The sequence below is a fragment of the Macrotis lagotis genome, chromosome 2 (assembly GCF_037893015.1).
Source record: "Macrotis lagotis isolate mMagLag1 chromosome 2, bilby.v1.9.chrom.fasta, whole genome shotgun sequence".
In the NCBI taxonomy this organism is placed as follows: domain Eukaryota; kingdom Metazoa; phylum Chordata; class Mammalia; order Peramelemorphia; family Peramelidae; genus Macrotis; species Macrotis lagotis.
In genome coordinates this window covers 239959959-239987166 of record NC_133659.1, presented here as the reverse complement: position 1 = coordinate 239987166, position 27208 = coordinate 239959959, and the positions used below count along the sequence as shown (strand labels likewise).

General features: G+C 36.8%; 1 long non-coding RNA gene across 1 annotated transcript; it reads right to left on the bottom strand.

Moving 5' to 3' along the window:
* Positions 1 to 455: 455 nt before the first annotated feature.
* Positions 456 to 27008, bottom strand: LOC141514468 (uncharacterized). Its single transcript, XR_012476035.1, has 3 exons — positions 26856 to 27008; positions 6540 to 6623; positions 456 to 1746 (listed from the first exon to the last, which is right to left on the bottom strand). It is a non-coding gene; the product is annotated as an uncharacterized LOC141514468 (long non-coding RNA).
* Between the last annotated feature and the right edge of the window lie 200 nt (positions 27009 to 27208).

Genomic DNA, 27208 nt, shown 5'->3' with positions numbered 1-27208 from the left:
GTCTAGATAGGAGTGATGAACTACATGCAATGTTTATTGTAGCGGCAGTTGTAAATTCCTAGGGTCAGGGATGGTGTTGGACAAGGTTTACAGGAGCTATCTGCCAGGAGTTGTCCATACTCACAAGGATACAGGTTTCCCTAGGGCAGAACATGGGACTTACCCTCTTGCTATCAAGCCATCCTTAAAGATCAAATGACTGATCTGGCTAAGACTGGCCTAGTGATCAAAACCATCACACAATTTTAGAAGGGTGTAGCTATGTGTTAAAAGGAGGGATTTGAGGTTTATCTGGGATGTACACACAGGGTGAACTCAGACAGTGCCTTGGGGCCATCTAAGCTTATCTCTATGAAACTTTTGCCTAGCATATATAACCACAGAGTGTGACTATGACTATGAAACTTATATGATTCTTTATATTAAGAAAGGAATAATTTTATTAAGGTGTAGAGACACATGTCTTGCAGTTACATTCACACTTAATATAAGGGATTTAGGAATTTAATTAACAACTCTTTTGTGAGAGGGAGTCATAGGGTTCACAATTTTGAACCTTGAGACTATCACAAAAATTTCTTTGTTGAATGAATATTTCAAGACACTGAAAATATTGCATGACTTCAATTTATGACAGAGGGATCTTCTTGAAAGTTTTCCAACACTCTTTTGATAGACAGCTTTTTGACATCCAGTGTAAGACTCATTGGCTTTAATGGAAATGAATGGAAGTTCAGTATTATTTCTTTACAAATGGACCAAATTCTACTGAAGGTTAGAACCATCTTCTGTCATTCAGAGCACCTACTTGACTTCCTCTCTATTTTTTCCCCATTGTTATCAAGTTGATTAAAGTTCCATTAGATTTTGTTTTGTTAGAAAGGGGTTTTCTCTTTCAGTAACTGTTTACCAAAATGAGGGAAAGAGAAAAGTCTTTTTTTTTTTTGCAAGGCAAACTGGGTTAAGTGGCTTGCCCAAGGCCACACAGCTAGGTAATTATTAAGTGTCTGAGACCGGATTTGAACCCAGGAACTCCTGACTCCAGGGCCGGTGCTTTATCCACTCCGCCACCTAGCCACCCCTAAGAGAAAAGTCTTAACAAAACTCAAAGGCTAAAAAAATTCCACAGTCTAGGCTAGTGTAATATATTGGCTCCAATGAAACAAAACTAATCTTGATGAAATAGTCTTTCCTTTTCAATGGGTTTATCTTCAAAGAAATGATATCTTCCTGTAGCAGATATGAGCATTAAATTGGGGGGTTTTAAATTGTTCTTTCTCTAATTTTTTTTGTTTCATGTTTAATTTGCTGATTTCCTCTTTCTCTATTTTATTCATGAAAGCATTTAAAGATATAATGCATCCCCTGACAATGGCCTTGGCCATATCTATAAGTTTCCATCTGTTGTCTCATTATTGTCATCATCTAGAATGAAATCATTAATTTTACCCATAAGTTGTTTTTAATCCATTCATTCCTTAAAATGAGTTTATTACTGAAAATAAAGTCTTTAATTATATTTTCCATGCTATACACTGATCAATATTGAATGTGATCAGAGAAAAATCATATCCTTAAGGAAAAAATAAAATGAGATAGCAAAATTACATAATACACAAGAAAACTTTTTGTAAAAAAAAAAAAATTGAACAAATAGTCTTTGGTCTTTGTTTAAACTCCACGATTCTTTCTTTAGATACAGGTGGTATCCTCCATTGCAGATTCACTTGATTTCCAATTCTTTGCCTAAAACAAACAAAGCTGCTATGAATATTTTTGTACAAGTGATGTTTTTACCTTTTTCCATGATCTCCCCAATTGTGGTATTACTGAATCAAAAGGTATTCACATTTTTATTGCCATTTGGGCAGAATTCCAAATTGCTCTCCAGAAAGGCTGAAACGGTTCACAGCTCCACTAACAATGTATCATTAGTGTCCCAGATTCCCCACATCAAAGGGAGGAGGTGAGAACACCTGAATCTTACTCTCATTAGATTTGACTCAAACACTCAGTTAAGAAATTTATCTTACCTTTCAAGTATTTTTTAAATGTATTTATTTATTTTAGTTATTTTTTTTTTTTTGCAAGGCAAACGGGGTTAAGTGGCTTGCCCAAGGCCATACAACTAGGTAATTATTAAGTGTCTGAGATCAGATTTGAACCCAGGTACTCCTGACTCCAAGGCCGGTGCTTTATCTACTGCGCCACCTAGCTGCCCCTTAGCCGCCCCTTAATTTATTTTTATTAAAGATGTTATTTGAGTTTTACAGTTTTCCCCCCAATCTTACTTCCCTCCCCCCACCCCCACCCCCACAGAAAGCAATCTGTCAGTCTTTACTTTGTTTCCATGTTGTACATTGATCCAGAAGAAATCATAAAAAATGAGAGAAGTCCCACATGTTCCAAAATATTCATAGTAGTTCTTTTTGTAGTGGCAAAAATTAGAAATTGAGGAAATGTCCATCAATTGAGGAATAAACAAGTTATGGTACATGAGTACTATGGAATATTATTGTTCTAAAAGAAACCATAAATGATCAGACTCTAGAGAAGCATGGAATGATTTATAGGATCTGATGCTGAGTGAAGGGAACAGAACCAAGAGAACATTGTACACATTAACAACAACATTGTGAGATGATCAACCTTGATGGAAGCTCCTAGTTCAGAGAGTTAGGCCAACTGTATTAGATCAGTTAAGGACAATGTTATCTGCATCCAGAGGAAGAAAAACAAAACAAAACAAAAAACAATCCTTCAGAATATGATGAACACATTATAAAAATCATCTCTTATGTATTTCTTTCCCTTAATCCTAATTCCTCATACAAAAATGACTAATTTGTAAACATATTTATCAAAAATATGGGTGCTGAGGAAGGTGGGTGGGAAGGGAGGATGGAAGGAAATTTTGTAACTTAAAAATGTACATATGCATCTGAATGAAAAAAATAAATAAATGAATGAATGATGAATGAATAAAAAGCATACTATCTTAGCCACTCCTTGGGGACTGTCCCTTAGGCACATTTATTGTAAAATACTTGGAGCAAAGTGCTAAACCACTCCTCAAGCACCACCTTTGTCCGGTTATTCTCCCTCCTTTCCCTTTGCTTTTCTCCCCTTCTAGATACAAACTCTCTCTCTCTCTCTCTCTCTCTCTCTCTCTCTCTCTCTCTCTCTCTCATATAGTCTTGGCCAAGTGTTTGGACTACTATGACCCCAGCTCCATGTGACTAAATTTATGTTGATCTAAATTTCTCTTTCTCTTCTCTTTGTTCTCTCCTAAACTTTTCTTCTCTTTTTTCTTTTTAACTTGACTATTTCTTACCCAGCTTGTAATACCAGCTCCATGCTGGATCCACATGGGTCTAAATTCAATCATATCATGTGGCTACTTCCTTTCTTTTTCCTTGTTTTCATTAAACAATTGGCTTCAACTCTTGTTATTCAGCCTGTCCCTTAAGTAGTTCGCTATCTTGCTGCCTCTCCAGAGACCTTAATCTGTGAACTATTGGAGGTCATCTTTGAACTTTATATAGCAACTTGTGAACTTTCTGTAATAACACATGAACTTTCCAGTAACCTATGAATTAAACTCTAAACCATCCTTTCTTCTGGGATCAGATGGTCTGTGAGTTTTTGACTTAGAATTAACTCCATCTTTAACCCTCTTTCCCTAAAGGCAACTTTTTTCCTTTACCAAAATGAATGACCATAGTCAAAAAAAGAGAGCTTAATTTTAAGCAATTAGCATTGAATCATATCCCCATTAGAGCAAAAATCTCTTTATTAAAGCATTATTCTAAGGATATGAAGAGTGTTTTATTTCAGTACAATGAAAAGGGTTCTTGAAAGCATGACAATAAGTCTTTTTATGGTATGAGATGTTGGTTCATACCTAGTTTCTGACAAATTGCTTTCTAATTTTCCTAACAACTTCTGCCAAATAGTTATTTCCTATCCAAAATCTTGACTCCTTGGGTTTATCAGACACTAAATTATATAGTCTTTTATTACTTTATAATGCACCCAATGTATGCCATTGATTGAACAGTCTTTCTTAAGCAATACCATATTGTTTCGATGTTTACCACTTTGGATTACTGTTTGAGATCTGATACTGATAAACTACCTACCTTCAAGATAGAGAGGTTATAGGAAGTGAGTAGGTTGAGGAAACTGAGAGATTAGAGTTCTTGAGGGAAGAGTCAATAAGTATGTTGGAGTCTCCAAGAATAAAGGCAGAAGTTGGGGAAGAAACAAAAATTGTAAACCAGCTATCAAATTCATTGAGGAAGAAAGAGGAATGCTTTGGAGATCTGTAGATAAAAGCTACCAAGATTTTGAGAAGGCAGTAGTTATGAATAGCATGAACCTCAAAAGGAGAGAGGTAACTGAAGAAGGACATAGAGAATCTGGAAAAAGCAATTATATCTTTCTAACCTTTATTAGTGACCCAGAGAGAAGGATTGTAGAGATAGTCAATAACAGAAAGGCTGTATCATCAGGGGGGAGTCTGGTTTCAGTGATAGAAGACAGAATGAATGCAAGAATTAAAAATTTAGAATAAATGGAGTTTGTTGCCTATGGAACAGATATTTCAAAGGTCATAGTGGAAAAGGTAGGCTGTATTTGGTTGGAACTTTGGAGTGGGAAGGTTTAGAGGGAAGGAAATAAGGAATTGGTAGGGGAATATGGGGGATGGCGTTTTGATTTCCTTAAGCTAAAAATGAAACGACAAAGTTAGTTTATAAATGAGGTTTAATTGTCTAGGATCTTACCAAAACCCACAGGTGGATGGCATCCAAGCAAAATGCCAACAACCAAACTAACTGAATAAGCAATATTTATAGAATTTTGACAATCATAAAATTTTGGTGGCCAATCAATCAGGTTACACATTTACACATAAAGGTGTCATTGGTTGCTTTCTGATTCTCTAACCCATCCATAATGTCTGTCTCATGTCAGAACTGGTCAAGGATTCAATTAGCCCAGGACTACTGTCTCCTCTTCTGACATGATATTTTTTGTTGTTATTAGATATAATATAGACATATAAAACACAGGAGTTTCTTCCTTTCTAAAATGTCCTAAGTACAAGAATTTATTCAGGTTCTCAGTCAGATAACCAGAGCAGATTCCTGCCTTGTCAGGATGGTCCTTTATTGATTGTTTACACAGCTTTCTGTGATGCAATTAGAGGGGAATTAGGCTGTTTCACACAGAAAGAGCCTCCCTTCAGATTTATCACTAGAGACACAGACCTTGTGGAGGGGCAGAGGTGAACATCCCAAACTTAAAGAATTCAATTAGAGGTTGATGGAACAATTTTTATTCAGAAATATTTAATTCTAAATTAAAGACTATCAGATTAGACAAGGGATTCTAAATTACTGAGGTGTGAAGGATATGACCAAATGTGAGAATGCTTATCATTCCCAAAGTAGACTGAACATCAAGTTAGAAGCAAGTACACTAAGAGATAAAAAGCACATGGTCAGATTTGATGGGATGTATAGTTTTATTACTCCTTTTTCCTCCAAAAATGGAGATTAGGAAGGAAGCAACATAGCAGGAAATGGAAAGTCTGAGGTCAAAGGGAATGTTGCTCCTCTTTGCACTGGAGGTTCTCTACATCTTGTTCAGGAAATTAGGATGGCAAGTTCCTTTGTGCTGGCACAGAAGTAAGTATTTTATTTTTTGAGGTGAGGCAATGCACCCCCCCCCTTTTTAAGCTCTCAATATAATAAGTTCTCTAGTGGTAGTTACATTGATAATAGAAGCATGAACTTGTGGATTAAAGATTACTATATCCATTTAGGTTTTGAACATAGTTCATTATCTGATTTTTATAAAAAAAAGTCGAGAATTTGAAACACAGTACTCAAATATTGATTGCATATACTTTTTGTCGTCAACACACATTTATTAAACATTTACCATGTGCCAAGGCACTATGCTAAATGTTAATTCTATGTCATATAAATAATTCTGGTTTTTCCAAATATATACTTTCTTCCAAAAACAATTAACTTTCCCTTGTAAGAAAGGTTAAAAAAAAAAAAAGAAAAAAGACTTAAAATCAATCAACACATTAAGTGCCACAGACAGTTTTCCAGCAGTCCCTTGTCACCTTTTCTCAAGGGCTACTAGCAGCAGAAAAATGGAAGACACCTGAGCCTGGATATCAGAAGGATTCAACAGGAAGTTATAGATATAGGTATAGATAATTTCAATAAAAATAATTGCAACAATGTGGGCAACTAGATGACACAGTGGATAGAGCACCAGCCCCAGAAGCCAAGAGGACCTGAGTTCAAATTTGACCTCAGACACTAGCTATGTGACCTTTGACAAGTCACTTAATCCCATTGCCTCACATAAATAAATAAATAAATACATGCAACAACGAGATCACTTGGCAAAAATTGTGAGACATAGTCAAAACAGTCCTTTAGGTGGCACAGTGGAAAGAAGGCTGGCCCTGGAGTCAGGAGGATCTGAGCTCAGCCTGAGAACTTGTTACTCACTAGTATGACCTTGGGGAAGTCACGGAAATACAGGGCCATCTCCAGTAGTCTTGCTTCATATCTGGCCACTGGACCCAGATGACTCTGAAGGAGAAAGTGAGGTTAGTGACTTTGCACAGTACCCTCTCACTCAAATCCAATTCACATGCATGTTATGGCATCCACCTTCCTTATGCCATGGTCTTCTTCAAGAATGAAGGACAAACAACATTAACTATAAAATTTTCATGAACAATAAAAAAAAGAATCATGCCCAGTTGGACATGCAACTGAAAAAAAAATTAAAAGTTTAACAAATTAAAAAATTTTAATTAAGCCCCAAAAATAAAACTCTGAAAAATCAGTGAAGAGATAAAATAAAATTAAAAACACAAAAGCCACTGAATTAATAAATTAAACTAGAAATTGTTTTATGGGGGGATAGAATAGAGAAATCATTAGCTAATTTGATTAAAATGAAGAAAGAAGAAAAGCAAATTACCAGCATTAAAATGAAAATGTTGTCACAAAATATAAAGAAGTAACACAGTAGCAGGCCTTAGGACACCAGAAAGACTCATATTCCTGAGTTCAAATCTGGCCTCAGATGCTAACCATATGACCTGAGAAAGTCACTTACCCCTGTTTACCTCAGTTTTCTTCTCTGTAAAAGTATATGGAGAAGGAAATGGCAAACCACTTCAGTATCTTTGCCAAGAAAACCCCAAATGAGGTCATGATGTGTTGGATACCACTAAAAATGACTGAACAGTAAGAAATGATTTTGCCTAACTTTAGGCCAATAAAACAGCAACTTAAATGGAATAATGCACATTTACAAACTATAAAATATCCAAATTAATAACAATAAAAAAGAAATAGGGAATTTAGTCATTCTTAGAGGGAGAAATTAAACAATCCATAGGAACTCCCCAAGGATAAAACTTCAGATATATCCACCAGTGAATTCCATCAAACATCCAAAGAAAAATCAGTTCTAATGTAACAAGCTAGTTTACAAAAAGTAAAAATTCCTTCTAAAACCCATATACAATCTTGTTGCATAAATCAGAGCAAGTTGAAACAAAAAAGGAGAGGCTAGTATTTGCAATGATTATTGATGCAAAAATTTAAAATAAAATCTTAGCAAAGAAGTCAAAACAATATATCAAAGATATTATGCTCTATGGTCAGGAATGTAAGTCTCAGTTTAATATTAAGAAAAGTATAAACATAATTAACAATAACAAAAATAATAAAATCCATGATTATATTAATACATGTAGAAAAAGCTTTTAAGAACTACATTTATTTCTGTAAAAAACACTAGATAACAGAAAAATTAATACTAAAATGATAGTGTTAAAGAAAACTGGTTTATGGGGAAAAATATAATAAAATCAGGAGTGAAATAAAGATTCCATTTTTAACACTTCTATTGGACATGATACTAGAAAAGATGACTCTAACAATAAGAAAAGAAAAAAGAAATTTATGAAATAACTATAGGTACAAGAAACAAAATCACTGGTCATTGAAGATGATATGATTATGTATTTGAACCTTAGAAAGTCACTTGAACCTTATAAAGTCACTTGAAAATGAATTGAAACAATAACAAACCAACTTGCAGGATAAAAAGCAAATCCACACAAATTTATAACATATGTCTAAATAATGCAGTAGAAAAAGACAGAGAGAAATTCGGTTTAAAATAACTATAGAGAACTAAGGACTCTAAATTTTCTAGTGACAGAACCCAGTGAGGCAATTCTCCTACTGAAGGTAACCTGGAAAATAACAGAAAGACTCTGCTCCCTAGGGTTGGAGGGGCGGCCCACCAGAGCCTCCCGGAGGCAGCCCCAGGGTGCTGGAAGCTGCAGCTCCCAGCGGGGGGGGGGGGGGGGGGGGGGGTTCCTGACTTACACCCCAGGGAGCACCCGGCACAAATTGGAGGAACAGCTGAGGGACCTCTGCCAGTGGCCAAGGCAGGAAACAGAAGCAGGCGGAGCCAGTAAGCAGGAGCCCCCAGGGCATGAGCCCATTGAACCCAGGGAAGGGAGTGAAGAGAGACTGCAGAGCTCTGTCCTCTGCCCCTGGAACAGGACTCTGGGGCTCTGACCACATTCAGATCCTGATCGCAGTCTAGGCTCCCCCATAGAACAGTAGGGCCCCCCCCACCTCAGCCCCATGGTAGAGGGGGGCGCATATGGTCATTCACAGACCAGGAGGGAGGACCGAGCCTCACACACTAAGACCCTTGTGGGAATGTCCCAAAAGCTCAGGAAGCACCCCCAAACCAGGCTCAGGCTGGAAAAATGAGCCAGCAGAGAAATAAGAGGAACACCATTGAGAAATATTTTGCATGTGAGCCCAAGAAGGATCAAAACACTCAGTCTGAAAATGAAGAAGCACAAGCTCCTGCATCTAAAGACTCCAAGAAAAACAGAAATTGGGCTCAGGCTAGGACAGAGCTCAAAAAAGACTTTGAAAATCAAATGAGGGAGGTAGAAGAAAAACTGGGAAAAGAAATGAGAGAGATGCAGGAAAAACATGAAAATGAAGTCAGCAGCTTAGTCAAGGAAAAACAAAAAAATGCTGAAGAAAATAGCATGCTAAAAACCAGCTTAGGTCAAATGGATAAAACAGTTCAAAAAGTTACTGAGGAGAAGAATGCTTTAAAAAGAAAAATTGGCCAGATGGAAAGAGATAAGAAAACTCTCTGAGGAGAGCAAATCCTTCAGACAAAGAATAGAATTCAGGGACATTAATGAATTTGCCAGAAATCAGGAATCAATACTTCAAAACCCCCCAAAAAATGAAAAATTAGAAGAAAATGTGAAACATCTTATTGAAAAACAACTGATATGGAAAACAGATTTAGGAAAGATAATTTTAAAATTATTGGAATACCTGAAAGTCATGATCAGGAAAAGAGCTTTGACATCATTTTCAAAGAATTACTACAGGAAAATTGCCCTGATATCTTAGAAACAGAGAGCAAAATAGAAATGGAGAGAATCCACTGATCCCCCCAAGAAAGAGATCCCAAAAAACCAACCCCTAGGAATATTAGAGACAAGTTCCAGAACTCCCAAGTCAAAGAGAAAATATTACAAGCTTCAGTCAGGATCACACAGGACTTAGCAGCAACTACATTAAAATCTTGTAGGGCTTGGAATATAATATTCCAGAAGGCAAAAGAGCTTAGAATGCAACCGAGAATCAACTACCCAGCAAGGCTGAATGTCCTCTTCCAGGGAAAAAGATGGACTTTCAATGAACCAGGGGAATTTCAAATGTTCCTGTTGGAATGGCCAGAGCTGAACAGAAGGTTTGACCTTCAAATACAGACTCAGGTGAAGCATAGAGATTGGAGGAGTAGGGGAAAATATGAGGGACTTAATGATGATGAACTACAAGTACTCCTGTATAGAAAAATGACACTATAATACTCATATGAACAATCTCAGTTAATAGAGCAGGTAGAAGGAGCTTTTATAGTTGAAGCACAGGAGAAAGCTGAATTTGAAGATAAAATATGGTATAAAAATGGAATCAATAGAAAAAAGGGATGTAATAGGAAAAAGAAAAAGGAGAGGGGGAATAAGCCAAGATATTTCATATAATAAGATTTTTCTTTATTACAATGAGCTATTGCAATGATATGGAAGGGGGAAAGGCAAGGGGGAATGAGGGAATCTTCTCTCTCATCAGAGGTGGCTAGAAGAGGAAACAGCATATATACTCAATGGGGTATAGACATCTGGAGTAAGAAGGAGAGGGGTGACTGGGGGAAGGGGGGGATGTGAGTGATGGAGGAGAGGATGGACCATGGGGGGAGAGTGGTCAGATATAACACATTTTCTTTTTTACTTCTTGCAAGGGGCTGGGATTGGAAGGCCTGTCCAGGAACATAGGGCCAGGTGGATGCTGGGCCTAAGGGGTGGTAGGAGGGCTCAAGGCCTCTTGGCCCCAGAGCCAGGAATCTGTCTGCTGCGCCACTCAGCTACCCTACAGCAGAGTCAGAGTGAAAGGAGAGAAAAACGTAGTACATGGTAGTGGAGAAATACGAAAGGAGGGAGTTGCAATCAGCAATGACAATGGTAGAAAAATATGGAAGTAACTTTTATGATGGACTTATAAAGGATGTGATCCACCCACAACAGAGTTGTTGGTGTTGGAACAAAGACTGAAACACATTTTTTATTATTATTTGGGGGGTCGGGGTGCAGGGCAAATGGGGCTGGGTGGCCTGCCTGGGGCCGCATAGCAGAGTGATGGTTGGATGTCTGAGGCCAGATTTGGACCCGGGTGCTCCTGGCTCAAGGGCCAATGCTCTGTCCGTCACCCAGCCACCCCTATTATTATTACTATTTTATTTTGGGTCTTTTTTTTCTTTTTTTTTTTGGTTTTTGCAGGGCAGTGGGGTTTGGGTGGCCTGCATGTCACACGGCTGGGTGATTGTTGGGGCCAGATGTAGGCTCGGGTGCTCCTGGCTCCAGGACTGGTGCTGTGTCCATTGAGCCACCTGGCCATACCTACAATTATTACTATATTTTTTTTATTTTAATTTTTTTCTCTCCCCTTTACTTTATCATTCAAGCAAGTCTATATTTATGGGAGGGAGGGAGCATTTTGTAGTTATTAAAACTACTTTGGAAAACAATTTTGCATTTTTTTCATTGTGTTATTTACTCCCCTTCTATGCAAGGGTCCATTAAGGTCACTCTTCATTGCCTTCCATATCTTATTCTTGCCTTTCTGGACCTCAAAGTCATTCTTCTTCCTGAATTCACTTTCAATTTTCTGAACTTTAAAACTATTACCTGAGCGGCTAGGTGGCACAGTGGATAAAGCACCGGCCCTGGAGTCAAGAGTACCTGGGTTCAAATACGGTCTCAGACACTTAATAATTGCCTAGCTGTGTGGCCTTGGGCAAGCCACCTAACCCCATTTGCCTTGCAAAAAAAAAACCCCAAAACTACTACCTTCATGAACTACTTCTGACTAGTTAGCCTTAAAAACCATGTCTCTATAATCCTCTCTTCCTCAAAATAGGTTCTAAGTGCCTGGGCATTGCTATTATTCTTGTGTCCTCCTCACTCTAGAATTTGCCTCCACCAAGTTCTTCCATTCTTCCATTTCTAAGTTGCTCCTGTGGAGCATCACCCTTCATTCCTCTTCCAGCCCTGCTCCTGACTCTCCAGATTTCAAAACCATATTGGACTTTGGACTTTGAACCTTGGACTTTTCCTCACTGCCTTAGACCTCTATTTGTTCAATACTCTTGTGGTCTTCTCACCCTAGAGTATTATTTCTCTAGCCTCATCTCCAATTGTCAGTATTTCCTGGAGAAGCCCAGGCCTTACTACCCTTCATTACCTTCACAACTTTGCTCTTAACTTTCTGAATTTTTTGCAACTCTGCTTTGCTGCTGTCTCAATTTGGTAATTTCCTTTTTTCTTTTTTTTTAGGTTTTTGCAAGGCAAATGGGGTTAAGTGGCTTGCCCAAGATCACACAGCTAGGCAATTATTAAGTGTCTGAGACTGGATTTGAACCCAGGTACTCCTGACTCCAGGGCCGGTGCTTTATCCACTATGCCACCTAGCCACCCCCGGTAATTTCCTTTCAACTCATTCCTCCATGCCCTGGAAAATCTAGCTCCCTCTGTGGTTTTCTTACCCTGTAATATCTCATCACCAGATGTCCCCCTTCTCCCATTGATGAATGCTTCCTGGGGCCTGCAATTTTGTGGCAGAGCCTATATACCTTGATTTCCTTCCTGGTCCTGATCTTGACTTTCCAAATTCAAAACTATGCCTCTGCAGCTGTTTCATCCCAGAACTTCCTCACTCTTATCTGTCCTACTTTTCTCCATTGTGAGTTGCTACTGTATGTATACAATGTATATAAAATATATATACAAAACAAAGTAGAGTTTATCATTAGAGGGAAGGCATTGGCATTAAGGGGGATTGTGATAGAATTCTTGAAGAAGATAGGAATTAGCTAAGACTCAAAGGAAGACACAGAATCAAAGAGGTAGAGATGAAGAGGGAGGATTTCAGGCATAGGAACAACAAGTGAAAATTCCCAGAACTGGGAGATGTACTGCTTTTTTCCTAGGAAAAGTAAGGAGAAGAATATCACTGTGGGAGATATTATATGTGGGAAAAAAGGGAGAGGGGAGGAATATAAGGTTTAAGAAGGTCTTTGAATGTGAAACAAAGGATTTTACATTCAATCCTAAAGGTGATACAGAACACTGGAATTTATTTATAGGGAATGACATGGTCAAGACTTAAAGAAAATCATTTTGATAGCAAGATGGAAGATGGGTTAGAACAAGGTGATACTTGATGGAAGGAGACCTTTGCAAATAGTCCAGGCATGAGATGATGAAGATCATGTTGATAGCAGTAGAGAAAAAAGGGCAAATGCAAGAAATATTACAAAGGTACAATCAACTAGACTTGGCAACTATTTGAATATGGGGTGGGGCAGGGTAAAAAAGAATGAGTCAAGGATGACATCTAGGCCTAAGTGACAGCAAGGATGGTGATGATCTTGACAGTAATGGAGTATTTTCAAATAGGGGAGATTTTTTTTTTGTAGAAAATATAGTGAATTAGGGGCTCACGAGCAGAGCATTATTTCCCAGTGTTCCCTAGTGTTTTGGGGGCTAGCCTTTGGCCCCCACCATCTTCCCCTGACCCTGCACTCCCTTTGTCCATGTTACCTGAGAACCAGACAGTGAGAGAACACCACCCACCATGATTTAAAAATAATAAACAGACCATGAAACACAAAAAAAATATAGTGAATTAAGTTTTTGATATGTTGAGTTTGGATATACAGTTTGAGTTATACAAGAAGCAGTTAGAGATAGGAGACAGGAGTTCAAGAGAGAGGTTAGGACCAAACAAAAAGATCTAAGAATCATCAAAACAGAAATGATTATTGAATTCATGGGAGCTGATGAGATCAGCAAGTGAAACAGTACTCAATGAGAAGAGGCAGTTCAACTCAACAGTAGGCTACTGCAATAAGTCTTGGAGCTAAACTGTCTTAGTCCTATAGAGTAGGAAAATATTGTTGCCCTCTACTGTGAGGGAAGGTAGGGGGCTGGAAAAGTTTGGGAGAGAAAACATAATGAATTCTGTTCTGGTAAGTTTCAGATATCTACTGAACATCTAATTCCAGATGTCTGAAAAGGCAGTGGAGAGATGAAAGATTGGAGGTTAGCAAAGAAGTTGAAGCTAGATAAGAGTTGAAAATTATCAACACAGAGATGATAATTAAATTCATGGAAACTGATGAGATCACCAAGTGAGATATTATAGAAGGAGAAGAAAAGAGGACTCAGGATGGAACTCTCTGGAATACCTGTGGTTAGAGAACATGATCTGGATAAGGATTTGGCAAAGGAGATTGACAAGAAGCAGAGAGACACATTGAAAGAGAACCAGGAGAGAGTACTGTTCCAAAAACTTTAGAGAGCAGAGAATATCAAGGAGAGGGTAACCTTAAGTTTTGTTGCTGTTTGATGTTAACCAGTGTCACCTGGGCTTCTAATCTGTGAAAATGAACAGAGCAGGCTAGAGACAGGCAAGTCAGGAATCAGACAGAAGTTTAATTTCAAAGTGAGGGAAATGACTTGCAAGTAAGGATATATGTGCTAGAGCCCTGGCCCAAGTGGCAGGATCTGTTTTAATGTGGGTTGCCCCTACATATAGGGGCAGCTAGGATTAAGAGTTCAAATTTGATCTCAGACACCTAGGGCAAGTCACTTAATCCCATTGCCTTGCAAAAAACAAAATAAAAGAAAAATCATGCCTATAGCTATGCAGTAAACTGTAGCACTGACAATGAGGAACAATAGGAACAATTATGAAAAGCTTGATTTATAATATATATATATGCATATATATATACTATCTGTACATTCATTTATTTATTTAGAAATTAATGTGATAAAAATCAATAAAAGTTAAAATGATAATATTATACTTATTGAATGAATAAATGAGGCTATATACAGAATTTAAAGAATAAGAAAAATGGAAACAATGAGATCTTGAAAGTGATGGAAAAGAAAACAGAAATAGAAAGTGGAAACATTGTGTGTATAGGGTGAAAGAATGGGTTAGAGAGAAGAATGAAAGTTGTGCAATCTAGACTATTCATAAACTCTCCAAAAACAATGTAGTTATATCCTGAGAGATACCAAAGTATATAATTTACTTATATGTATTATACCCATAACCTAGCTTCAGATTCATAGCTCTCTTGGTTAGTCTTGGTTATTCTCTTAACTGAATTAAATACTGAAGCTAGGGTAAACAAGTACAATATCCTCAGGCATGCTTTCTCCAGATATTAAATGAAATTCAATTTATCAACAATTTTTAAAAGTATAATTCTAAAATGACAACAATTCTTCCCGCACTATATATTAATTAAATGTTAATTAAAATCTTCACATCTTATATTTCAGAATACTCTAGGAATACCTGAGATTTTCTGAACTTAATGCTGTGTGCAACTAATTTAATTTATTTGATATTCTAAATCTAAAAGATTTTTTTAAGGATATTAATTTATCATGTAAATACTTCCAGGAAAGTAGAGCTTGTTAAAGCGGATGGCTACTCCAATAAGGCATGGGTTTTTTTTTTTGTTTTTTTTTTAGGTTTTTGCAAGGCAAATGGGGTTAAGTGGCTTGCCCAAGGCCACACAGCTAGGTAATTATTAAGTGTCTGAGACAGGATTTGAACCCAGGTACTCCAGGGCTGGTGCTTTATCCACTGCACCACCTAGCTGCCCCCAGTACAATTTCTTTTAACATTGCAAAGTATAACTTCCATTCTTCTTCATGCCCTGAAATAAAGACTTCAAAAGGGCTTCTCCTTCAAATAGTTATGTATTTCTACAATGGACTACCTCATACCACCTCAACATCAGTGAAAATCTAATCTTATAAGTAAGCAACATTGTACAGAGCAAAAAGCACTAGCTCTAATGGGAATATCAGAATTCAAACCTCACCTCTGATATTAGCCTTAGTTATCCTTAAGTCCCTTCTAGCTGAAAATCTATGCTCTTATACAAGTTCAGTTTTTTTAATGAAAAAAGAAATATCAAATGTAAAATGCCAAATAGAACTTATAATAAGAATATATATAATGATAAATATACAAAGACAGTTATGAAACATTCATAGTTTTAAAATTCAGAGGAAAAACTAAATAGTGTTTGGTTTTTTTTGTATAATATATATGTCATATGATTCTCTAAATCTTCATTATATTTAACTAAAAGAAATTCTGGCACTTGTTCAAATTCTAAATCATCATTATTCAACATAATTTATCTAGGTCAAAATTAAATCAGGAACAATATGGCCTATTGGGATAGTAAACCTTGATTGATTTGGATTAAGAGATTTTCCTGTGAAAAGAGAAAATTCTACATTTTTATTAAATTTATTAATCTCACTTTGATCTGCCCACTCTATCATTAAATTTGTCCTGATGTCTGATTTTGTTTAACAGTAACTTCTATTATATTTACGTATCTATTTATAGACAGATATACATGCCTATTTGTATAAATGAATATATAAATGAAGATGAATGTATATAAATTTGTATTTAGTTACTTTGCCATGAAAATGCTTTTTTTCCTTTTTTAACTTCTAATTTTTTCCTTTTTTTCCAACCATGTATTTCTATTTGTCTACTCTTTATTCTCATCATTTCTGCATTCTTTGTATTTAGAAGTTTTGAAAAATTTCACACAAACCATTAATTCCAATTTTAAAAGTTCTCATCCATTATTGGGAATCAGTGACCCTTGAAAATCAGAATCTTATAACCACTGGCATACTTTTAGAGTGAGAGAGTAATCTAAAGAAAACATTCACAGGGGGCAGCTAGGTGGCACAGCAGATAGAGCCCCGGCCCTGGAGTCAGGAGTCCCTGAGTTCAAATCTGGCCTCAGACACTTAATAATTACCTAGCTGTGTGGCCTTGGGCAAGCCACTTAACCCCATTGCCTTGCCAAAAAAAAAAACCCTAAAAAAGAAAGCATTCACAGGCTTGTTCTGTACATGTCCTTTTATCATAATCTATTATTTTAGATGCAGATATGCATCATATGAACAGAAATACATATCCTACCTCAGAGGACACAGATGATGCAACTCTCCTGATGCTATTCTGTATAGGAGGACAATCAGAAAACTATGTATTTCTGAGTTCATATCCAACCTCAGACACTTAGCCACCTAGCTGTGTGGCCTTGAGCAAACCACTTAACCCCATTTGCCTTGCAAAAAAACCTAAAAAAAAAAAGATTGGTTTTGGGGGGTCTAGGTGGTATACTGGATAAAGCACTGGCCTTGGAGTCAGGAGGGTTCAAATCCAGTCTCAGACACTTAATAATTACTTAGCTGTGTGGCCTTGGGCAAGCCACTTAACTCCATTTGCATTGCAAAACCCTAAAAAACAAAACAAAAAAACTATGTACATGAATAGAAAGGCCTGACTGTTGAGTCTAGTCTTTGTTTACAAAAACATATACATATTGATCCTTCAATCCATAGAAAATACATACAAATTGGCTTACAAACACACATACTCATCATCAGGTGTGCTTCAATATCAAAGTACCCTAGTTACAATTGCTTTAGGCAGAATTCTCTAAAATTGGATGTGCCCTTCCAGTCACATAAGGTAAGATAACTAAAATAACTAAGATTAATGAATTAATGTTCTCCACTGTACATTATTTAATTTTTCATCATCAAGTTTTTCATTGTATATTTTTATCCTTTACTTATATTTGTACAGTACTTAGATATTGAAGACAATAAAAATGTCTACTTTTATTTTATCCTGGCTTACTACTACACTATAATAAAATACTTTTCAAAGACTATTTTAATATTCATACACCTGGATTAGAAATAAGAAGTGAACCTGAAATTTCATTGGCAGAGGGAAATGCCAGATGAGGAAATTTCATCTAGCAATTCTCTGTAACTTCAATTCTTAGAGAAAATTGCCCTAAATATTTAAAGGTTGTAATTAACCAAGATCACATAATTAGAAGCTAGAATTGAACCAAGGTTTTCTTGATTCTGATGCCAGCTCTCTATATATCATACACACACACACACCTTTATTTGAAGACTGAATAAAACACTTTTTACTAAAAAAATTAAAAATTTAAATATTTACAATATTTAAATATTTATTGGGTTTTGCAACCAAACTAATCTAGTAAACATTTTTGAATGCCTACCAAAAAGAGTGAATTACAGGCTCATGATAATGAAATTGCCACTTCCAAGAAAACTCCATGCCACCATCATCAAAACCTATGTCCCCACCATGATGAACACTGATGAAGTTAAAGAAAAATTTTATGAAGACCTGGAGTCCCTTATTATCAATGTAACAAAAGAGGACAAGCTTATAATTCTGAGTGACTTTAATGCTAGAGTAGGCTGAGAGTACCAGACATGGCAGGGAGTACTTGGGAGGTATGGAGTTGGAAACAGTAATAGTAATAGTCACCTTCTACTGAAGACTTGTACATCTCATGACTTTCTCATCACAAAACACTGTCTTCCGTTTCCTTAAATGCAATAAAATTTCCTGGATGTACCTTTGTAGCAAACATTGGCATCTGTTAAGACTATGTGATTGTAAGGAAAAGAGACAGACAGGGATGTGAGTGAGAAAGGCAATGTGTGGGGCAGAGTGCAGTACTGATCACAGACTCATCCTAAGTTAAATATTCATCTTCGATCAAAGCAATGGCCCCAAGGCAAATGAATACTAGAAAAATTAATGTCAAGAGATCAGAGTGTTTCTTTGAGCAAGAAAAGCTTGTTGCAGGGGATGGCTAAGTGGTGCAGTAGATAGAGCACTGGCCCTGGAGTCAGGAGTACCTGAGTTCAAATCCAGCCTCAGACACTTAATAATTACATAGCTGTGTGACCTTGGGCAAGCCAGTTAATCCTATTGCCTTGCAAAAAACCTAAAAAAAGAAAAAAAGCTTGTTGCTAACTTAGAGGGAAAACAGAACTGACATACAGTTGACAACAGTGCAGCAGAAAAGAAGACAACATTTGCAAACACCAAGACTGGTTTGATGAAAATGATGGGGAAATATAGAAGCTGCTAAATGAAAAAATGAGAACTCCACAGGGTTTACCAGCAGTATAGTTCATCCATTTCTAAGAAGGCAGCATTTAATTCCATTAAAAGTAAAGTCTAAGTGAAGCTTAGAGAGATACAGGACTCTTGACTTAGTAAGAAGTAAAATTCAATTTTATACAGATAGTAGCAACCCAAAATGCTTTTATGATGCCCTGAAAGCATTTATGGGCCAAAGACATATATAGTGCTGATGAATCACATTGATTAATGATAGGGAATTGATCCTAGAGAGATGGGCTAAACATTTCCATTAGTGCTCTTAAAAGACCTTTGTCAATCAGTCCCTAGTTGAAGTTCCAACTGAATAAGAGGTTTTGAATGCCATTAAGCTCCTTTCAAGTGGCAAAGCACATAGTCCACATAGTTCACATCTACAAAGTGGAGGATAAATTTCTCATCCAAAAACTGACTGAATTTTACAGGCTATATGGCTTGAAGAGATTATCCCCCAAGGAATTCAATGACTGTCTATCTCTATAAAGGTAAAAGGAATAGACTGTCCTGTAACATTCATAGGGATATTTCTCTTAGTCATTGCTGGTAAGATTCTTACCAGAGACCTTCTCAATAGACTAATCCTTCACCTGGAAATTGGTCACCTTCCTGAGAGCCAGTGTGGCTTCAGAAAGGTAGAGAAACAGTTGACATGGTGTTTACTGCCTGACAACTCCAGGAAAAATGCTAAGAGCAGAACAGAGGTCTGTATACAACATTTGTAGAGCTGACCAAGGACTTTAATACCATCATGGTGAGGGTTTATGGAAAATTATGTCAAAATTGGGTTGCCCAGAAGTTTATCAGTATTGTATTGTCAATTTCATGACAGCTTGCATGCCCAGGTTCTGGATAATGGACAATGCTTTTGAGATTTCTCAGTCACCAATGGAGTACACATCAAGCATGTGTCCTTGCTCCCATACTTTTTAGTATATTTTCAATCATGTTATCAAATGTCTTCAATGAGGACAAACATGGCCTCAAGGTCAGCTAACACAGGATGGCAAGTTCTTTAACTTTGAAATGGTTACAAGGCAAGATCAAAGTGGAGAAAGTGTTGGTGCATGATCTTCTGTTGGCAGATGATTGTGCACTCAAATGCAGCCTCTGAAGCTAAGATGCAACAAAATATGGACCTATTCTCTGCTGCTTGTGCTAATTCAACACCAAGAAAACACAGGTGCTCCATCAGCCAGCATTACACCATCCATATGTAGAACCACTGATTACAGCAAATGCAGACACTTTTAGTACTGTGGACAAGTTCACTTACCTTGGCAGTGTGCTTTCCAGAGAGGTACACATTGACAATGAGATTGAAACACATTGCCAGAGCTAGTTCAGCATTTAGGAGGCTCTGAAAAGTATTAGACTGACTACCACCTGAAGGTCTACAGAGCCACTGTGCTGACCTCACTGCTATATGCATATGAAACCTGGACAGACTACCATTGCCATGTCAGGAAATTACTTCCATTTAAATTGTCTTAGGAAGATTCTGAAGATCACGTTACACTGTAATTTTTCTCAGACTTAATGATGTCATTTTGGTCTTCTTCACTAATGAAGGATAAGGATGATCCTTACAACTCAAGAGAATTGTATTTCTATTGAGACAGTTTAAGGGAGTATTCGTAAATAGAGGGTATGGGTATAAATTGACTGATGTGACTATACCTTTAGCTCTTGAGGGTTGTATTTCTACTAGGAGAGTTGGAAAAATTGTACTTGGAAAGAGGAGTTGGGTTTAAATTGCTTATGATGTGATGATATTTATGGTTCCTGAAAATAATATTTCTAATGGGACAGTTGAGGGGAGTGTACTTAGACAGGGTGTGGTTATGAAGTGATAATGTGATAATACTTCTAAGCCTTGAGGATTTGTACTTCTATCAGGACAATATACTTAGAGGGTGTGGGTACAAGTCAAGCATAAAACAAGACATAAAAAAAAGGATAATACTGGGAGAAGGTAGAGGCATTAGAGAATAAATAACGCCACATGAAGAGGCATAAAGGTTCTATTATACTAGAGGGAAAGAAGGGAGGTCATGGACACTGAATAAATCTTACTCTCAATAGAATCAGTTTAGAAATTTATCATACCCTACAGGGAAGTAGGAGGGAAAAGAGAAAATTTGTGAATTTTCCTCCATCTTATTTGTATTCACTATATTCTTTCTAGGCCTTCCTTCTTGTCCTATTCCTATTACCTTATCTTCTCCCCCCACCTTTTCAACCCCCCACTTCATCCATCCCCCTCTCAACTCCCAATTTCAATCTTTAAAACTTTCCAAAAGTCCTCCATCCTCTCCTTACTTCCCAAATCCCAAACTACATACCCCTCTAAAAGTCCCATCATATCCCTTGGTTTTCCTCACCTCTCTACATGTAGAGACTTCCATATGTATATGTTGATGAGTTTAAGGTTACAATATTACCAATGCTCCACTCAAACCTACTTCCTCTGAATTAGCTCTTACTATCATTCCACCACTACCTCTTATCTTTTTCTGCCCAATTTTGTTTTTAGAATCATTCCATCATGTACAACTCAACTCCAACCTTTCAAATTACCTTAGTAATAAAGACAGTTTTAAAAATACTGATAACATTTTAACCTTAATGAATGACTAATAATTTAGTCCCTAATGTTTTCCTTATACTTCCTTATACTTTCCTTATACTTCTTTTGAATCTATTACATAAAAGTTTCCATTGAGTTCTTTTAATACAATATATGAGAGCTTTTCAGTTCATCAGATGTCTCTTTTTTCCATTCAGGATTATACTTCACTTTGTTGAGTAATTTATTTTTGAATGCAACCCTGCTCTTTTGCTCTTCAAAATGTAACATTCTGAGTCCTATAGGCATGGAAGACAGCCAGACACAGAAACTCTAAGAAGGCTAGTTTAGCTAGATTGCAAAGTGTGGGGGATGGGGAAGCAAAGGTGGAAAAAAGTCAATAAATTACTTTTTTAGTGACTCTGAGGCTGTATCTTAGCCAACTTCCCCAAGGTAATGCACTGTATTATTACTCCCAGGTAATTTAATCATTTGAGACCCTGGAGAGAGGCCCAACTCTCAGCAGAGATATGGTTTTAGTTCATCCATCCTTGAGATACCTGTAACTGAGAGTACACTCCTTCTTTCTTAGCTTTTTCAGTCACCAAACTAGTCTTGAAGTCAGAACTTTCTATCACTCTATGCTTTTTTTTTGTTTTTTAAGGGCTTTTGCAAGGCAATGGAGTTAAATGGCTTGCCCAAGGCTACACAATTAGGTAATTATTAAGTGTCTGAGACAGGATTTGAACCCAGGTACTCCTGACTTCAGGGCTGGTGCTTTATCCACTGTGCCACCTAGCTGCCCCTAGTCCTCTAGTTTTTTAGAGTAGACACTCCTAGGTCTAGTGAAATTTTTACTGTAGTTCTGCAGTAATTAAATTGTATTTTTTTTTATTGCTTTAAATATTTTCTCCTAAACTTGGGCTATGACATTCCTGCAGATTTTCCTTCTGGGATTTCTTTCAGATGGTAATGGCAGATTTTAGACTTTGAAAAGAAATTAAGGGAGGAGGAGGAAAAATTGGGAGAAACATGAACAAATGCAGATAAATCATGAAAACCAAATCAACAGCTTGGTGAAAGAAATACAAAAAAATACTGAAGAAAGTAATATGTCAAAAACCCATTTAGACCAAATGGAAAAAGCAACACAAAAGGCAAATATGGGGAATAATGCCCTAAAAAAGCAGAATTGGCCAGCTGGAAAAGGAGATAAAAACAGTCTCTGAAGAAAATAATTCCTTCAAATGCAGAATGGAACTGAAGGTGATGACTTTATGAGGAATCAGGAAGAAATAAAACTATTCCAAAAAAATCCAAAAATTAGAAGAAAATGTGAAATATCTCATGGGAAAAACAACTGACCTCAAAAACAGATTCAAAAAAGATCATTTAAAAATTATTGGGCTACCTGAAAGTCACGACCAGGAAAAGAGCCTAGACTTCATTTTTCTAGAAATAATACAGCAAAATTGTCCTGAGATCCTAGAAGCAAAGGGTAAAATAGAAATTGAGGGAATTCATCAATCACCTGCTGAAGAAGATCCCAAAAGAAAAACAGAAATATTACAGCCAAATTCCAAAACTCCCAAGTCAAAGAGAAAATACTAAAAGCTGCCAGAAGCAATTCAACTACTGTGCCTCTATAGTAAGGATTACACAGGTTCTGGCAGCATCTACATTAAGGGTTCATAGGGCTTAGTATATGATATTCCAGAAGGCAAAAGATCTTGGTTTACAACCAAGAATCAGCTACTCAATAAAACTGAACATCCTCTTCCAGGAGAAAAGATGGACTTTCAATGAAATAGGGAACTTTCAAACTTTCCTATTGAAGCAACCAGAGCTGAACAGAAAGTTTGATCTCCAAGTGCAAGACTCAGGTGAACCATGGAGGGGGTGGACAAAAAGGAAAAATTATGAGGAACTTAATGATGTTGAACTGTTTGTATTCCTGCATGGAGAGAAGATACTGATGACTCATATGAAATTTCTCATTCACAAGAGCAGTTAGGAAGAAAGGGCTAAGATATTTCATATGAGTCAAGAAAAAGCTTTTTCAATGGAGTAGAGTAGGGGAAGGCAAGGGGGAATGAGGGAGCTTTCATTCTCATAAGAAATGGCTCAGATGGGGTGGCTAGATGGTGCAGTGAATAGAGCACGGGCCCTGGAGTCAAGAGTACCTGAGTTCACATCTGGCCTTAGACACTTAATAATTACATAGCTCTGTTGCCTTGGGCAAGCCACTTAACCCCATTGCCTTGCAAAAACTAAAAAAAAAAAGTGACTCAGAGAGGAAATAATATAAACACTTAATAGAGAAGAAAGGGATGGGATGAGGCAGAATGAAGAGAGGGAAGAGGAGAATAGGTGATAGAAGAGAGGGAAGATCATGGGAGAAGGTACTCAGATACAACATACTTTTGAATAAGGACAGGGTTAAAGGAGAGAGAAAATATAATAAATGAGAGTGGGAAGCAATAGAGTAGAGGGAAATACAGCTAATAATAGCAACTATGGGAAAAATATTGAAGCAACTTCTTTGGATAAAGAAGGCAACTCATCCCAGAGACAGAGACATTGGAATCTGAACACAAACTGAAGTACATTTTTTCCTTTCTCACTTTTGTAGAGGTTTCTCACCTTTTTTGGGAGGAGGGTTGTTTATATTTACTCTCACAACAAGACTATTGCAATAATATAAAATAAACCATAAAAAAAAAGAAGGGGAAAAAAGAGTCAGAGTTCCATCTTCATCCATTTTCCCAAAGAATTTATATACAACTGGAACCAATTGTTCCTTAAATATTTGATAAAATTCACTTGTGAATCCATCTGGCCCTGTAGATTTTTTTCTTCAGAAGTTCCAATAATGGTTTGTTGAATTTCTTTTTTCTGAGATAAGGTTATTTAAGTTTTTAATTTCCTGTTCATTTAAACTAGGCAACTTATTTTTTAAAATATTTATCCATTTCACTCAAATTATCAAATTTATTGGTATACAGTTGGGTAAAATAATTCCAAATTATTACTTTAATTTCCTCTTCATTGACAGGGAGTTCACCTTTTTTTCATTTATGGTACTAGCAATTTGGTTTTCTTCTTTCTTTTATTAATCAAATTGACCAAAGATTTATCCATGTTATTGGGTTTTTTTTCATAAAACCAACTCCTAGTTTTATTTATTAGTTCAATAGTTTTCTTGCTTTTGATTTTATTAATTTCTCCTTAATTTTTTAGAATTTCTAATTTGGTATTTAATTGGGGGTTTTTAATTTGTTCTTTTTCTAATTTTTTTTGTGGCATGTTTAGTTCGTTGATTTCCTCTTTCTCTAATTTATTCATGAAAGCATTTAAAGATACATCCTCTTACAATTGTCTTGGCTGTATCCCATAAGTTTTGATCTGTTACCTCATTATTGTCATTATTTAGGATGAAATCATTAATTCTTTCTATAATTTATTGTTTGATCCACTCATTCTTTAAAATGAGGTTATTTAGTTTCCAATTAGTTTTAGGTCTATCTCTCCATGGCCCATTATTGCATGTAATTTTTATTGCATTACAATCTGAGAAAAATCTATTCACTATTTCTGCCTTTCTGCATTTAATTATAAGGTTTTTACACCCTAGTACATGGTCAATTTTTGTGTAAGTACCGTGTATTGCAAGGGGAAAAAAAGTATTCCTTTCTATCCCCATTCAACTTTCTCCAAAGGCCTATCATGTATAAGGTTTCTAACAATCTATTTACCTCCTTGACTTCCTTCTTGTTTATTTTATGGTTAGATTTATCTAAATCTGAATGAGGGAGGTTGAGATCTCCCACCAGTACAGTTTTGCTGTCTATATCTTCCTGTAACTCATTCAACTTCTCCTCCAGGAATTTGGATGCTATACCACTTGGTACATACATATTTAGTATTGAAATTGCTTCATTGTCTATAGTACCATTTAGGAGGATATAATTTCCTTCCTTATCTCTTTTAAGGCTATCTATTTTTGCAGCTGCTTTGTCTGAAATAAGGATTGCTACCCCTGCTTTTTTTCACTTCAGTTGAAGCAAAATATATTTTGCTCCAACCTTTTACCTTTACTCTTTAATGTATCTCTCTGCTTCAAATGAGTTTCTTGTAAGCAGTATATTGGAGGATTCTGGTTTTTAGTCAAGTCTGTTATTCACTTACATTTTATGGAAGAGTTCATTGTGTTCACATTCAAATTACTAGCTTAACTCCATGCTATCTTCCCTCTGTTTTTATTTTTCCCCTTTTTTCACTTTATCCATATCCCCCAGTATTTTGTTTCTGAATACCAACACATTCATTGTGTTTGCCCCCTTGTATCCAACCCCCCCTCTCCTTTATTCCCCCTTTCTCTTTTCCCCTCATTTCCCTTCCTTCTCCTTGTTCCTCTTTTTCCCTCCCCCTTTCCTCTTTCCCTTTTTAATACTTGAAAGATAAGTTTCTTAACTTCATGAGTGTGTGTATTCACTTTAAGCCAAATCTGATGAGAGGTAAGATTCAGGTGATTCTCACCTCCTATCTTCTTCCCCTGTATAGGTCCTTTGTACCTCTTTATGTAATGTGATTTACCCCATTCAGTTTCCTCCATCCTTTTTAAGGAGATGTTTTTTAAATTAGTCTATCAGAGTCACAGATAAATTATGAGTGTCCATTACTTCTAAGTAAATTCTCTCTATTAGAGTTACAATGAATTAATCTCAGACTTTAACAATACAGTATTTAAATAACATTCACAAGAGATAACTAAATATTGCAAATATAATCTCTTGGCAGTTACGAAAGAACTGATAAAAACATCTTATTCATCAATAAGTTACTTTACAATAGGGCCCACAAGTGCAATTTGTTCAGAGCCCCCCAATCAGCTGCCTGCAGCTACCAAGAGAGAAGTCCACATTCTTGCCTTCTTTAAAATTAAACATGCATTGTTAGTATACATTAAGCATTAAGATTCTTATTTAAACATCTCATTTCCCTTAGAACAAAAGAAAATAAATTTCCCATGTTCTTTACACTTTTGTCTCTTTACCCAAATTCTCAGAATCCAGTCTCATACATGATACCTTTAAAACTCCAATGTAATTACAATTAAATTAACTTTCCAACAGTTAAGTTTGATTAAAAACTTTAGAGTACCTTATACAGAGAATCCAGCACTCACATTCCACATGCTCTATCCAAGGCAAACGGGGTTAAGTGGCTTGCCCAAGGCCACACAGCTAGGTAATTATTAAGTGTCTGAGACTGGATTTGAACCCAGGTACTACTGACTCCAGGGGCGGTGCTTTATCCACTGTGCCACCTAGTCGCCCCCCTTTAAGGTGTCATTAAGCTCTGTATTAAACTCTTGTGCTCTCCTGTCTCTCCCCCCCTTCCTCCATGGGTGGGGCACTTAGGTAGACTCAGTCTAGGGTTCAAGTGTTAACAGATGGCAGATGGAATCAAGACCACATGTCCAACCCACCACCCCTTCCCCCAACCCAGGGGGAAAGCACAAGGATAGGAAATCTTACCTCCTCTACCTTCTCACTCTTTCCCTTAAAGGTTCTTTTTCTCTTGAACATCTCCTAAACTCTTTCCCCAAAGCCCAGCTTGCTTTTTTTTCTTTAAGGCTCCCCCTCCCCTTTCTTTTAACTCTGCACACCTAGCACAGTACCACAGTCCTGCCGGGTGAGGGAGGGGCTGATTTCCACGTGGCAGCGGCTGCACAACCACTTCCTTCTCCTCTTAGAATGATTTCTAAGTCACTTTACAAAGTTCTCAAAATCCAGGGAGAAAGCATGGAATCCTTCCCAGATAAAGTCTTTCCTCCTAGAACTTCTCAGTCCTTCCTTTCTCTTAAATTCATTTAAACTCTCCCCAAACC